Source organism: Bos taurus, chromosome 7, assembly GCF_002263795.3.
Source record: "Bos taurus isolate L1 Dominette 01449 registration number 42190680 breed Hereford chromosome 7, ARS-UCD2.0, whole genome shotgun sequence".
Lineage (NCBI taxonomy): Eukaryota > Metazoa > Chordata > Mammalia > Artiodactyla > Bovidae > Bos > Bos taurus.
In genome coordinates this window covers 103,458,691-103,475,279 of record NC_037334.1, presented here as the reverse complement: position 1 = coordinate 103,475,279, position 16,589 = coordinate 103,458,691, and the positions used below count along the sequence as shown (strand labels likewise).

Below are 16,589 nucleotides of genomic sequence, written 5' to 3'. Positions count from 1 at the left end.
TGGGAAAGGAATCTGAAAAAAGATGGAGCAACACACGTATATGCATGAACCACTTCGCTGTACACCTGAAACGAACACAACATTGTAAATTAACTATAACGTTAAAAACAATTCTAATTGTCATTTGAAGCTTCCTTAAAAGCTTATCTATTTCCTGCTGTCACAAAGTTTTTTCTTTGTTTTTGCATCCAGCCAATAGCGTTCTCATTCACTCTTCTTAATGAAGATACTAGTTAATAGGGCTTTTTGGATAATAAGTTCGGTGATTCAAGTAGTCTACTAATAAACTTATTGATATACAAGGAATGTGGTATAAAAGTCTTGCTACAGCCACGCTCTTTCCAGCCAGCGCCGAGCAATGGGCATCTCTCAGGACAAACGGCACAAGCCTCGGAAACCCAGAGGCAAGAGAAAGCCGTACCAAAAAATATGAACAGGCACTCCCCGCTGCCAACACAAACACTGGCCCCGCCGCATATACACAGTCCATGTGCAGGAGGCAGCAAGTACCCGGCTTTGAGGCTGGACGTGGGGAACTTCTCCTGGGCTCCCAGTGCTGGACACACCGGACAAGGATCACGGATGTTGTCTGTAGCGCATCCAGCGATGGGCTGGTCCCTACCAAGACCATGGGGAAGAAGTGCTTTGTGCTCATGGACAGCACGCCGTAGGGACAGCGGTGTGAGCCCCGCCCTGCGCTGCCTCTCGGGGCCTAGGAGGGGGCCAGGCTGCCTCCCAAGGAGGAAGAGATTTTCAACAAGAAACGATCAAAGAAAATGCAGAAGAAATATCATGAAAGGAAAAAGAACGCCACAATTAGCAGTCTTCCAGAGGAGCGGTTTCAGCCGGGCAAGCTTCTTGCCTGCATCGCTCCAAGACCAGGCCGGCGTGGCCCAGCAGAGGGCCGTGTATTAAAGGAGAAGGAGCTGGAGTTCTGTCTGAGGAAGATCAAGGCCCGAAAGGCCAAGAAACCCTCTTCCTCCTGTCTTAGCTCATGCAATAAAGCCATTTACCGTTCTAAAAAAAAAAGTCTTGCTACAGCCAAGAAAAATTACATTAATCACTTCACCTCTATATATCAGATCTATTACTCTAATCTAGCAGATTAAATTTATGTCAGAAGAGCTTTCAACCCCAAACCTAAAATCTAACAATTTAAACAGCCACACCAAGCTTTTCTTTAGTGAATATGGATGCAGTTAACAGACCAACTTCTGCCATGAAAATTTATGATCGCACACCTAATTCAATTTGATTTAAACCACTTAACACTGTGTAGTGAAAAGAACACTGGTCTAGAATCAGATTGATATTGGCGTAAACTCTGGCTTGGTTGCCCCAGTAGACTATGACTTTTGGCTCATCTCTTGAGTTCTCTAAGTTTTCATGTGAAAGATGGAAATAATAACATGTATCCCTATAATTCTTACAACAGTGGCTCCCTGAAAGGATTCTAAGGATTCAAAGGATTCTAAGTAAATGACAGCAGGTTTTAGCACAACCATCTTTAAAAGAAGAAAGAACACATCATGGAACAAGTCATTAAGTCATGAGCATAATCAAAGCAAAATGAAAATAAAAAATTAAGAGTTAGGGATATGCTTTACTACATCTGAAAGAAAGAAAATTAGCCAAGTAGTCAGGTTAGGTACTAGGTAAATTTCTAATAATACACGTTTGCCTCTATATCAGTTTTCAAATGTACTTACACTTGCCAGATATTAATCTACTTTTGCATTCATTTTTAAGAAATCTGTGGGTTCCCCCCCTTTTTTTTATCGTATTACTTGTTCAAGCTATTTTTATTCTTTTCTTCTTTTTGTAAACATCTTTTTTATCATAGTCTTTTTTATGATGTGATGCCTTGGACGAGTCAAGCAAGATCACTTCAAAATTCAAAACTTGGTGTGTATGTCATGTTGCTGTATGGCAAAACCAATACAATATTGTAAAGTAATTAACCTCCAATTAAAATAAATAATTTTATATTAAAAAATTCAAAACTTGATGCTCATTTGATCTTTGTTTTATATATTTAATAAAATTATATATATATATATATATATAATATTCAGTACTATAACTTTATGTTTTCCTTGTACCAATACAGAGAAGTGTATCTCATTCTTTTTATCTGGAATACAATATTATATATAATATTATATATATAAAACACATGCTATATAAAACAACATAAATATTATCCTTATATGTAATATTAACAAAAAGTTAAATATTTACATAAATTAAAGAATTATATTTTTATTTATAAAATTAACTTATAAAATGGACACAAACATATACATATAAACAGGCACATACCTATAGTGCTATTGAAATAAAGACTATTAAAATATCTTCCCAGATGATAGCCTTGCTATCTGCCTTCTTATCTAGCTTATCTATTTAATCTAATCTAATCTGTTTTCCAATTGTCAAGATAGTAATCCTTCTAAGCAGGCATGTTTGATTGTTTCTCTTTGTTCTAAAATGTCAAGTGGAAGTCCATTTTCTCTAGGAGGATATAGAGGGATAACTCAGGGGCATGGTCTAGGAGGGTCTTTGTAATCAGCCCTTCTGAACTCTCCAGATTGATCCCTAGGCCTCATTACTAGTCTCATCACTCAAATCCTGAATGCTTTTTGGTGTTCTTTTCCCCTTATTCACTTCCCTGGTGGCTCAGACGGTAAAGCGTCTGTCTACAATGCGGGAGACCTGGGCTCGATCCCTGGGTTGGGAGGATCCCCTGGAGAAGGAAATGGCAATCCACTCCAGTACTCTTGCCTGGAAAATCCCATGGACAGAGGAGCCTGGTAGGCTACAGTTCACGGGGTCGCAAAGAGTCAGACATGACTGAGCAACTTCACTTTCACTTTCACTTTTCCCCGTACAGTCACTTGGATGATTTCTCTCCCTGTTTGAATATGCCCTCTAACCACCTGGCATAATTTTCATTATCTATAGTTTTATTTCACAATTCTAGTCTTCTGGAGAGATTTTCTTAATTCCTTTAACCAGTATTCATCACTTTCCCTTTGTGCCTTCAGGTTTCCATGCCTTCTTCTGCGGTTCTTTTGCACTATTTTGGGGGAATGTGCATATACTCATTACTGTCTCATCCAGACTTCATGATACCACAGGCCATATATATGCATTTCTAGCACAGTGCTCCTCACATGGAAGGAATACAAGAAAGGTTAGTCAATAAGTAAACAGACAAATGAATGAAGCTGGCATTTCTGAAATCCAATGTGTAAAACCTTGATCTATAATTATTATAGATTATAATTATTATGTCTATATTTTTATAATTATTATATTAATGCTATATAAATATGTTTTTTTAAATGAAACAATATAGAATACACTGTGTGCAACGTTATGAACTCTCAGCATTTCTCCCTATTGTACTACCTTCCCAAGAGATACTTCTCCTCAGGCTTTCTTCTTCCTTGAGACACAACACTATTTAACTTAGGTGAGTTAAGAACCCTACAATAGCTTGTAAGTGATCAAGTGAAAGGAAGAGCATCAAGTCTCTAACTCTAAATCAAAAGTTAGAAATGATTAAGTTTAGCAAGGAAGATATGTCAAAAGCCTAGAAAGGCAGAAAACTAGACCTCTTGTGTCAAGTTACGAATGCAAAGGAAAAGTTCTTGAAAGAAATGAAAAGTGCTACTCCGGTGAACACATGAATACTAAGAAAGTGAAGCAGCCCTGTTGCTGACATCAAGTTTCTGTGGTCCGGATAGATCAATCCAGCCACAACATTCCTTTAAGTCAAAGCTTAATCCAGAACAAGGCCCTAACTTCAAACTTGCACCTAACATCAAAGTGCAAGTTGAAGCAGCAAGTACTAATGTAGAATTTGCAACAAGTTATCCAGAAGATCTAGTTAAGATAATGAATAATGGTGGCTACACTAAACAAGAGATTTTCAATGTATAAAATAGAGCACTCTCTTGGAAGAAGCTGCTATCTAGCACTTTCATAGCTAGAGAAGAGAAGTCAATGCCTTGCTTCAAAACTTCAGAGGACAGCCTAACTTTCCTGTTAGGGGCTAGTGAAACTGGTGACTTAAAGTTGAAGCCGATGCTCATTTATCATTTTGAAAATCCTGGGATCTTTAAAGATTATACTATATCGACCCTGCCTATATAGACTCTTCCTGAATATTCATTAGAAGGACTGATGCTGAAGCTGAAATTCCAGTACTTTGGCCACCTGATGAGAAGAGCTGACTCACTGAAAAAGACCCTGATGCTGGGAAAGATTGAAGGCAGGAGGACAGGGGACGACAGAGGATGAGATGGTTGGATGGCATCACTGATTTGGACATGAGTTTGAGTAAACTCCAGGAGTTGGTGATGATCAGGGAGGCCTGGCGTGCTGTGGTTCATGGGGTCACAAAGAGTCGGACACGACTGAGCGACTAAACTGACTGACTGACTGACTGACCCTGCCTACGCTCAATAAAGAAAACAGCAAAGTCCGGATGACAGCATGTCTATTTATCATATGGCTTAGTAAATATTTTAACCCCAGTGTTGATACTAATTGATTCTTCTCAGTAAGAAGATTCCTTTCAAAATATTACTGCTCATCGATACATGTTTGCCCGCCTTTAAGAGCACTGTTGGATCTGTTCAGTGAGATTCATATTGTTTTCATGTCTCCTCATCCTACACCCATTTTGTAGCCTGGGGATCAAAGGATAATTTCAACATTCAAGTCTTATTCTTTAAGCTGCCGTACATGGTTACTTCACTAATGGATCTGGAAAAAAGTAAACTGAAAACCTTCTAGAAAGTATTCACCATTCTAGATGCCATTAAGAACATTTATGAGTCTTGGGATGAGGTTAAAGTATCAACCTTAATAGGAGTTTAGAAGAAGTTGATTTCAACCCTCATGAAAGATTTGAGTCATTTGAGACTTCACCTACAGATATGGTGAAAACAGCATAAGAACTGGAATTAGAAGTGGAGCTTGAAGATGTGACTGAATTGCTGCAATCTCCTGATAAAACTTGAATAGATGAGAAGTGGCTTCTGACAGCTGAGCAAGGAAAGTGATTCCTTGAAACGGAACCTACTCCTGGTGAAGATGCTGTGAAGATTGTTAAAATAACAAAGGACTGAGAATATTACATAAACTTAGTTGATAAGCCAGTGGCAGAGTTTGAGAGGCTTGACTCCAATTTTCAAAGAAATTCTACTGTGGGTAAAATGTTATCAAACAGCATTACAGGCGACAGAGAAAATTTTCCTGAAAGGAAGAGTCGATCAATGTAGCAAATTTCACTATTGTCTTATTTTAAGAAATTGCCACAGCCACCCCAGGCTTTAGCAACCACAATCCTGATCAGTCAGCAGTTATCATCATTGTGGCAAGACCCTCCACCAGCAAAAACATTGCAACTTTTGAAGTTTCAGATAACAGCATTTTTTTTAACAATAAAGCATAGCTTTAATTAAGGTATATACATTGTTTTTTTTTAGACATCCTATTGCACACTTATTGGCCCACAGTATAGTGTAAACAAATTTTATTGGAACTGGGGAATCAAAACGTTCACACTCTTCAGTTTGTTAAAATACTTGCTTAGTTGTGATGGTCTGGAACCAAACCTATAATATCTTTGAGGTATCTTTATAATCTAACTCTGCACAGTTTAACTCCCAAACTATCATAATTTCATTAATACAGAGTTATAGCATATTAACAACTGAAACTTGCAATATATTCATGTTTACTGGAAGTGGCTACTAAATGTACTACTAGGAGAAAAGCAGGTGTTTGAATTTAAAAATGTTTTAAACTACTAACTTTCTGAAAAAGTTAGACTGTGTAATTAACCACTATGCAAAACTGGAGAATAAATGGGTTTGGAGCATCACTGTATATAAAAGCTTCAAATGTTGGAACATAGAAAATTATAAATTTGAGGTAATCTCTCATATTCAATAAATATGTTCAATAAACTTATTTTGAGCAGTGCAAAAAAGATCATGCAGGCCAAGTAAAACATGTGAGTGTTTATGATTTAACACAATTGTCTTATTTTTAAATGTCATATATTAATTGTTTTAATTAAATATATAAGGTAATTTTTACCAAAGTTTAGGCAATATAGAAACATTATATAACTGACAAGGAATGACTCACCTTGTGCTTCGGCTTAAAAAACTAAATCTAATTGACTTTAAATTAAATTAGTCAAATCCACTGTTTATTTGGCATAGAAAAGCAATTCCACTGAAAAACAGTTGATTGACATTTGGGAGTTATATCTTAGTTATAATATTCAATTATATAATTGGCAGTCAGGAAACAAACTAGTGTGTGCTAATATGAAACATTATTTCTTACCTTGTTTAAATATAAAATTTATATTCAGCTGGCAAGAATGTTATTATGCAAAATATCAATAAAATAAGCATATTGGAAACAGACTGAAAATTCACATTCAAACTCAAGATTCTCATTGTTCTGATTTATTTAGATAATAACCAACCAGCTGCCTAAGGACTGTATGGAAGATGTGTGTTAATAGTGGCATGCATGGGAAATAGCCAATTTTAACCTTTGTTGCAACATAATGCACTTGACATTTTAAAAAATATAAAAATTCTTATATTCCAAAAGAAACCTCATTGATAGTGAATTGCCAATTCCATTTCTCTCTCTCTCTCTTTTTTTTCTGGCAACCAGGAGACCCAGATGCTCAGCGCTGGAAGATATTTCTTCCAATAGCAGCATCTGGCGTGCTGGCAGACTCCATAAGCAATTTTGTTTTACAGCTTCAGAGCAGCTTCTGGGTCTATTACATGGTTAATCTGATGGGCTGTCTGGACTGCCTTGTCCTCCCGGATGCCATATGCCAACAGCTAGAGATGCAGTGAACTATCTGCCCATTAGCATTGCTATCAAGAGCACACCTGAAAAAAACCAGCTGCAAAGAGAGCACTCTGCTTCTGTTCAGGCATTACAGTACCAGTGATGAGTGACCTGGCCAAAATAGTGCAGAAAGACCTTGCCAAAAATGTTCCATGCCCTCTGAGCACCAGAGAAGACTAGGAAACTGTAAATAATCAAATATGCAGGAAATCAATGTATCATTTGATAATGACATAAGTATTTGCAATTTTCCCCCATGCAAGAGAAGGAACATATAATGAAATGTAGAATTGTGAGGGTAAGAGACACAAATTTGATTGCTGCTATTCTGTGGCAATTAGATCATGAAGGGATGTTAGGGATTGTGTCTTACTCATTTTCATATTTTCAGGGCCTGCCAGAGTATTTGAACATGGCAGAATTTGAGTAAGTTATTTTAAATAGATAAAAGCAAATAATGTAATATTACTATAATTGTGCAGTAAATTGTATAATCTTTAAATTCCTGGCATCATTAATTTCTTATCCTTTAGATATTATATTTTATAGCTCTTTCAGGGAATATTTTTCTTGACCAGAGAACAGACTGAACCACCCTTCTGTATACCCTGATATCTGCTAATACATGTCATTATACCTTGTGACACCATTTACATTTATGTCCTTGTGTGATCACAGTAAATTATAACGCAGTCTTTTAATTGAAAACGGAAGTTCATTCTGTTTTAATTTAAAACATGTCAATATACACTAGCCTCTTAATTTTGCATAAGGGCTAAAGCATAGTCTTTAAGTGTAGAAGAATCTAGGGTCTCTGAAACCTAAAACACATCAGCTGATAAATAAACAATGAAAACAGTAAGATAAGAGGAAATGTGCAACTTTTGTTCATCAAATAAATGAGTTGGTGGTGGTTAACTAAAGAGTTTCTGCCTTACTTGACTAGCTCTCATGCATGGCATTGCTCCCTCTTTTTCTAGTATCGTCTCTCTGACCCACTCTTGTTGCTCTCTTCTACTTTTAAGAGCTCATGAGATTAGACTGGGGCCTCCCAGTCTATTCAGGATAAGTCTGCTGTTTTATTAGTTAACTGATCAGCAATCTTAGTTCTAACTATAGTCCTCCATTTTTCCTTGTAACAAAATCCATTCATAAGTTTTGGGATTAGGACCTGAACCTCTTCTGTTCCCCACACTGCCCAATAACCAGAATTTAAAGGGAGGGATGGAATGTACTCTTAAAGTTTCCCAGTTGAGCTCCAAGACTGGTGTATGGACAGGGGAGGGCTCACTGGTTTATGACATGTCAATGCTGATGATTTAGAAATGGTTTAGTCATGAACCCTCACTTTATACAAGGGGAAATTAAATCTTTAAGACCTAAATCATGAAGCCCAAACTATCTCTGAAAGAACTGGGGATAATGACTAGCTTTCTAACTCTTATTTTAATGTTCTTTATACTAAGCCATCCTCCTTAATCATCTGCTGCTTCAGGCCAAAAATACATGGGAGTCTATTTCACAGGTTATATGATTCTTAATGATTCATAAAAATAAGTATAAAAACAAAAGTAAGATTATAATAAAGTATAAAGTTCTTACAAAGATTAAAATAAAATTTAATGGGTGAAGGCTACAGATAGTCTCATTCTAATAAACAAAAGCACGAAAAAACAAATGTACTATACAAGCCATGTCGTTAGAGCTTTGTTCAGGTAGAGCCAGGAGAAAACACTTGGAAGTTGATAAATTAGTTTAGGGAAACTCACTGCTCCAGGCTTCATGCTTTACCCTTGTGTTTGGGAGAATAATTCCCCCCACCTCTGGCTCCCACCAAATATATTTATGGTAACCTGCTTTTACATGTCTTTATACTAGCAGACCATACAATAAAACAAACAAAGAAAAGAACCGTGCTGAACTACTCAAGTAATTAGAGAGGTGGTTTGTCAACCCAGAACATTTAATAACTAAAAATCTTAATGAAAATATGTATACTTTAAAACCTGAATTACTCTATCACCATAGCCCTTTCTCTATACCATAATTATTCACTGAATAAAGCACCTTAAGTGATTCTATGGTTAATTTGACTAAGTAGATGTGGCTTCAAAGTCATTCCACATCCTGTTTGTCATTCTGGAATTCCAGCTGTGCTAGAATTGCTTGAAATCATAAAAAAAGATCTCCCTTGTAAAATTTCTTTTTCTTTTCCTATTCAACAACCAATGCCCTGAAAAGAATTAGGTATCGATATTGCTACTGCCATCCAGCAAGCCTAACCCCTGCCATTTCCTAGCCTGGACACTGGAAGCCAAATTGAATATGCTCATATTCATTGAGAACATTGTTTTCATATTTTTTCATTAAGGAAAAGCCTGTTTAACATTTCAATACTCATTAGAAAGGATACTTTAAAGGAGAAAGTGGTCTAGAATAAAGTATTCAATTACAGATTTGAAAATCTTCATTTCAGTTCAGTTCAGTTTAGTTGCTCAGTCATGTCCAACTCTTTGTGACCCCATGAATTGCAGCACGCCAGGCCTCCCTGTCCATCACAAACTCCCGGAGTTCACTCAAACTCACGTCCATCGAGTCGGTGATGCCATCCAGCCATCTCATCCTCTGTCGTCCCCTTCTCCTCTTGTCCCCAATCCCTCCCAGCATCAGGGTCTTTTCCAATGAGTCAACTTTTCGCATGAGGTGGCCAAAGTACTGGAGTTTCAGCTTTAGCATCAGCCCTTCCAAAGAAATCCTAGGGCTGATCTCCTTCAGAATGGACTGGTTGGATCTCCTTGCAGTCCAAGGGACTCTCAAGAGTCTTTTCCAACACCACAGTTCAAAAGCATCAATTCTTCAGCGCTCAGCTTTCTTCACAGTCCAACTCTCACATCCATACATGAACACTGGAAAAACCATAGCCTTGACTAGACAGACCTTTGTTGGCAAAGTAATGTCTCTAGTTTTCAATACGCTATCTAGGTTGGTTATAAGTTTTCTTCCAAGGAGTAAGCATCCTTTAATTTCATGGCTGCAGTGACCATCTGCAGTGATTTTGGAGCCCAGAAAAATAAAGTCTGACACTGTTTCCACTGTTTCCCCATCTGTTTCCATGAAGTGATGGGACCAGATGCCATGATCTTCGTTTTCTGAATGTTGAGCTTTAAGCCAACTTTTTCACTCTCCTCTTTCACTTTCATCAAGAGGCTTTCTAGTTCCTCTTCACTTTCTGCCATAAGGGTAGTGTCATCTGCATAGCTGAGGTTATTGATATTTCTCCTGGCAATCTTGATTCCAGCTTGTGCTTCTTCCAGTCCAGCGTTTCTCATGATGTACTCTGCATATAAGTTAAATAAGCAGGGTGACAATATACAGCCTTGACGTACCCCTTTTCCTATTTGGAACCAGTCTGTTGTTCCATGTCCAGTTCTAACTGTTGCTTCCTGACCTGCATACAGGTTTCTCAAGAGGCAGGTCAGGTGGTCTGGGATTCTTATCTCTTTAAGAATTTTCCACAGTTTATTGTGATCCACACAGTCAAAGGCTTTGGCATAGTCAATAAAGCAGAAATAGATGTTTTTCTGGAACTCTTTTGCTTTTTCCATGATGCAGCAGATATTGGCAATTTGATCTCTGGTTCCTCTGCCTTGTCTAAAACCAGCTTGAACATCTGAAGTTCACGGTTCACGTATTGTTGAAGCCTGGCTTGTAGAATTTTGAGCATTACTTTACTAGCGTGTGAGATGAGTGCAATTGTGCGGTAGTTTGAGCATTCTTTGGCATTGCCTTCCTTTGGGATTGGAATGAAAAGTGACCTTTCCAGTCCTGTGGCCACTGCTGAGTGAATGAAAATCTTCATTTAGGAAGTTTATATTAAACAAAGCATATTTTGAGTGAGCATTATTTTTTAGTTTTACTGAAGAACATTTGACAAATAGAAATTATATATTGTTAAGGTATACGACATCATGTTTTGATATACATATACATTGTAAAATTATTAACACAATCAAACTAAGTAGCATAACCTTTACCTCACCTACTTACTTTTGACTGTATATATGTTGAGAACATTTGAGATCTACTCTTAGAAAATTGCAATTATTATTAATAAATATTGTCATCATTCTGTACATTAGGTCTCCAGAGCTTACTTATCTTTTACCTGAATATTTGTTCCTCTTTATCATTATCTCCCCATTTCCCTGGCTACTAGAAAACAACATTTTATTCAGTTACTATGAGTTTGACTTTTTTAGATTTCATATATGTGAGATTATGCTCTGGGAGAGGGTGAAGGGTAGGGAAGCCTGGCATGCTGCAGCCAAGGGGTCACGAAGAGTTGGACACGACTGAGTGACTGAACTACAACAACATGCAGTATTTGTCTTTCTGTGTCTGACTTGTTTTACTTAATATAATGTCCACTGAGTATATCCCTGTTGTCACAAGTGGCAGGATTTCCTTTTCAAGGTTGGATAATATTCCATTTTATTTCTTTGTGTATATCGCATTTTCTGTACCCATTTACAAATCTACAGACACAAGTTATTTCCAAACCTTAGCTACTATGAATAATGCACACTGAAAATAAAAATGCAGATATCTCCTAGAAATACTGAAGTTACTTTCTTTGGCTATATATCCAGAATTGAATTGCAGCATCTTACACTAGTTCTGGGGTTTCCCAGTTGGTGCTAGTGGTAAAGAATCCGCCTGCCAATGCAGGAGATGTAAGAGACATGGCTTCAATCCCTGGGACAGAAAGATCCCCTGGAGGAGAGCATGGCAACCCACTGCAGTATTCTTGCCTGGAGAATCCCCATGGGCAGAGGAGCCTGGTGGGCTACAGTCCATGGGGACACAGAGTTGGACACAACTGAGTGACTTAGCATGCATGCTAGTTCTGTTCTTTAACATTTCAAGGAAACTCTGCATTGTTTTCCACTGACTGCATCAATTTACATTTCTACCAATAGTGCAGAACTGTACTCTTTTATTCACATTCTCACAAACATGTGTTATCTTTTGAGTTTTTATTAATCTCTACCCTAACAGGTATGAGGTGATATCTCATTGCAATTTTGATTTACATTGTCCTCATGATTAGTGATGGAGAAGGCAATGGCACCCCACTCCAGTACTCTTGCTGGAAAATCCCATGGACGGAGGAGCCTAGTAGGCTGCAGTCCATGGGGTCGCTAAGAGTCGGACACGACTGAGCGACTTCCCTTTCACTTTTCACTTTCCTGCATTGGAGAAGGAAGTGGCAACCCACTCCAGTGTTCTTGCCTGGAGAATCCCACGGATGGGGGAGCCTGGTGGGCTGCCGTCTATGGGGTCGCACAGAGTCGGACACGACTGAAGCGACTTAGCAGCAGCAGCATGACTAGTGATGTTGAATATCTTTTTATGTATCTGTAAAGCACTTGTATGTCTTTGTTAGATTAATTTTGATTGAGGTATAGTTGGTTTACAATGTAGTGTTAGTTCCTGCTGTACATCAAAATGAATCTGCATACATATAAATATATCCCCTCCCTTTTGCACTTCCTTCCCATTCAAGTTACCACCTGCATTAAGTAGAGTTTCCTGTGCAACTATGTTCCCATTAGTCGTATATTTTATACATAGCATCAATAGTGTATATGTGTCAACCCCAATCTCCCAGTCCCTTCCCCCTCCTTCTTCCCCTGACATCCTGATAGCCATACATTTGTTCTCTACATCAGTATCTCTATTTCTGCTTTGTAAATAGGATCGATTAGACTATTTTTCTAGATTCCATATATATTTATTAATGTACAATATTTTTCTCTTTCTGACTTACTTCAATCTGTATAACCCTCTCAAGGTCTATATAGATTTCTACAAATGACCCAATTTCCTTTCTTTTTATGACTGAATAATATTCCATTGTAAATATGTACCATATCTTCTTTACCCATTCTTCTGTTGATGGACATTTAGGTTGCTTCCATGCCTTGGCTGTGGATGTCTTCTTTAGAGAAATGTTTATTCAGATCCCTTGCCTACTTAACTGTTTTATTTATTTTGCTATTGAGTTATATGAGTTTATATACATATATATATTTGTATATTAGCCTCTTAACAGATAAATGGTTTACAAAGAGTAAAGGTCACCACGTGGTGGTTTAGTCGCTCAGTTGTGTCCAGCTCTTATGACCCCATAGACTGTAGCCCGCCAGGCTCCTCTGCCCATGGGATTCTCCAGGCAAGAATACTGGAGTGGGTTGCCACTACCTTCTCCAGGGGATCTTCCTGATCCAGGGACCAAACCCAGGTCTCCTGCATTACAGGCAGATTCTTTACCAACTGAGCTACAAGGGAAGCTCGGCATGGTTTACAAAAGTCTTCTGCAGTTCTGTACTTTATCTCTTCACTTTGTTGAATGTTTCTTTTACTGTTAGTTTGATGCAGTTCCACTTGTTTTTGCTTTTGTTGCCTTTGCTCTGATGTCAAATTCAAAGTATCACTGTTAGACCAGTATCAAGGACATTTTCCCCTAGGTTTTCCTCTCAGAGTTCTATGCTTTCCTCTAGAAGTTGTATGCTTATATTTAAGTTGTTAATCTAATGAGTTAATTTTTGTGTATGTTCTAAGACAAGGGTTCAATTTTATTTTTTGCAGGTGAGTATCTAGTTTTACTAATATCATTTATTGAAGAGACTATTTCTATTTTATTTTCTAGGTACCTTTCTGGAAGACTAGCTGACTGCATATGCATTGCTTTATTTCTGGTTGCTCTATTCTGCCCACTGGTATGAGTAAGTAAATTAAAAACAAAACAAAACTAGAGACAGCTTATTGCCAAATAGAAAATGAAATTTGATCATTTATTTTGTTGTTAAGAAAATTGTAAGTACCTTTGAAGAGATGAAAATTTATTTTGCCTTACCTTGTCTCTTAAATTTCCTTTACTATGGCAGCATTCCCATATTTTGTTAGAATTGTGGTCCAAGTTTAGGCGGCTACAAATGAAATGGAATTAAAAATTGTCCTTAGAATTCCAATATTTATTAAAATGTGGTTTACTCAGGAAGGTTTACTCTTGAAGTAAAAATCAAACACAGAACAGAAAACAAGCCGTACGTAGGCAGAACACTCTTTGACATAAATTGCAGCAGGATCTTTTTTTTTTTTTTTTTTTTTTAGCAAGATCATTTTTGACCCACCTCCTAGAGTAATGAAAATAAAAACAAAAATAAACGTGCATAAGCTGCCTGCTGCAGCTCCAGCTTGCCATTACCCTGTCCGAGGTGTGACTGCCCGGTGGCCTTGCTCAGCAGTCTTCTCTTGTTTGGAGTTATAAGAGTTTTGCTGTGATTCATCTGATTCATTCATTGTGTTGTGTACTGCCATCAAAATAAAGCCTAAATCTTACAAATCAACTGATGCTGTGAGCAGAATCGCATGACCGTACCATGACCATGTGGTTGAAGCCCACCAGACCCTTCAGGGATGGTGTGAAGCTGGGGTGTGCAGTTTACTGATGATGACAGTAATTCATACAGCAGCAAAGAAGACTGGCAGCCCAGTACCAGCCTGAGCAGCAGTGAGAAGGAGATCAACGTGGCATCTCTTTACTGTTGGGCAGCCCAGCCACACTTTCCTCCAATCCGTAGCACATAGACAAACCAGAGTTCTGCCCCACACAATTACAAAGAAAACACCAACATGGAAGGTGTTTCAGCCCCTGGAATAGGCCTCTGCCAAACACAGCTGTTACCTGAAACACACCCGAATGCCCAATCTAAAAATGGGTGATGTAGGATGAAGCTTTGATATAAGGTTGGGTATGGATTTAACCACTCAAGAAAGGGAACTGGCCAGATTCTATCCAGGGCCTCAAAACTGTCAAGATAAACAAATAAAAAACAAACAAACAAACAATGAACCCAGGTCTCCCGCATTGCAGGTGGATTCTTTACCAGCTGAGGCACAAAAGAAGCCCAAGAATACTGGAGTGGGTACCCTGTCCCTTCTTCAAGGGATCTTCCTAACCCAGGAATCAAACTGGGGCCTCCTCATTGCAGGCGGATTCTTTACCATCTGAGATATCAGGGAAGCCCCTATAACAATTTTTAGGAATTTTTTAAAGTGATTTTGATTATACATATAACCTTCTTTTTCAGATTGTTTTCCATATAGGTTATTACTGAATGTTGAGTAGAGTTCCCTGTGCTATACCCATAGGTCTTTGTTGATTATATATTTTATATATTGTAGTATGTGTGTATCCCAAATTCCTAATTTGTCCCCCCCATCATGTTTCCACTTTGGTAACCATAAGTTTGTTTTCTAAGTCTACAAGTCTGCTTCTGTTTTATTAATGAATTCATTTGTATGAATCACTTTGTTGTATACTTGATACTAACACAACATTGTAAAGCAGCTATACCCCAATATACAATAAAAATTAAATTTAACATTGAGCAGAGTTTCCTGGACTACACAGTAGGTTCTTGTTGGTCATCCACTTTAAAAATAGCAGGATGTACATGTCAATCCCCCCAAAAAAGTGATTATGTATTAAGAAAGGCTGCCTGATGAAACATGCCTCAATGTAAATATCGTAATAGTCATACAGTACATGATTTGGTAAGTTCAATTCAGTTCAGTTGCTCAGTCATGTCCGAATCTTTGTGACCCCATGAACTACAGAAAGCCAGGCCTCCCTGTCCATCACCAGCTCCAGGAGTCCACCCAAACCAATGTCCACTGAATCGGTGGACATCCAACCATCTCATCCTCTGTTGTCCCCTTCTCCTCCTGCCCTCAATCTTTCCCAGCATCAAAGTCTTTTCCAATGAGTCAGCTCTTCGCATCAGGTGGACAGAGTACTGGAGTTTCAGCCTCAGCATGAGTCCTACCAATGAATATTCAGGACTGATTTCCTTTAGGATAGACTGCTTGGATCTCCTTGCACTCCAAGGGACTCTCAAGAGTTTTCTCCAACACCACAGTTCAAAAGCATCAATTCTTTGGCGCTTAGCTTTCTTTATAGTCCAACTCTCATATCCATACTTGACCACTGGAAAAACCATAGCCTTGACTAGACAGACATTTGTTGGCAAAGTAATGTCTCTGCTTTTTAATATGTTGTCTAGGTTGGTCATAACTTTCCTTCCAAGGAGTAAGCATCTTTTAATTTTGTGGCTGCAATCCCCATCTGCAGTGATTCTGGAGCCCAGAAAAATAAAGTCAGCCACTGTTTCCCCATCTATTTCCCATGAAGTGATGGGACAGGATGCCATGATCTTAGTTTTCTGAATGTTGAGCTTTAAGCCAATTTTTTCACTCTCCTCTTTCATTTTCATCAAGAGGCTCTTTAGTTCCTCTTCACTTTCTGCCATAAGGATAGTGTCATCTGCATATTTGAGGTTATTGATATTTCTCCCACCAATCTTGATTCCAGCTTGTGCTTCATCCAGTCCAGAGTTTCTCATGATGTACTCTGCATATAAGTTAAATAAGCAGATTTGGTAACTGCTAACTGCTGCTAAGTCACTTCAGTCGTGTCCGACTCTGTGCAACCCCATAGATGGCAGCCCACCAGGCTCCCCCGTCCCTGGGATTCTCCAGGCAAGAACACTGGAGTGGGTTGCCATTTCCTTCTCCAATGCATGAAAGTGAAAAGTGAAAGTGAAGTCGCTCAGTCATGCCTG

At 38.3% G+C, this 16,589-nt stretch overlaps 1 pseudogene; it reads left to right on the top strand.

The window, feature by feature from the left end:
- The first annotated feature begins 358 nt into the window (after positions 1 to 358).
- LOC524356 (small ribosomal subunit protein eS8-like) lies at positions 359 to 1,109 on the top strand (annotated as a pseudogene).
- Positions 1,110 to 16,589: the final 15,480 nt, after the last annotated feature.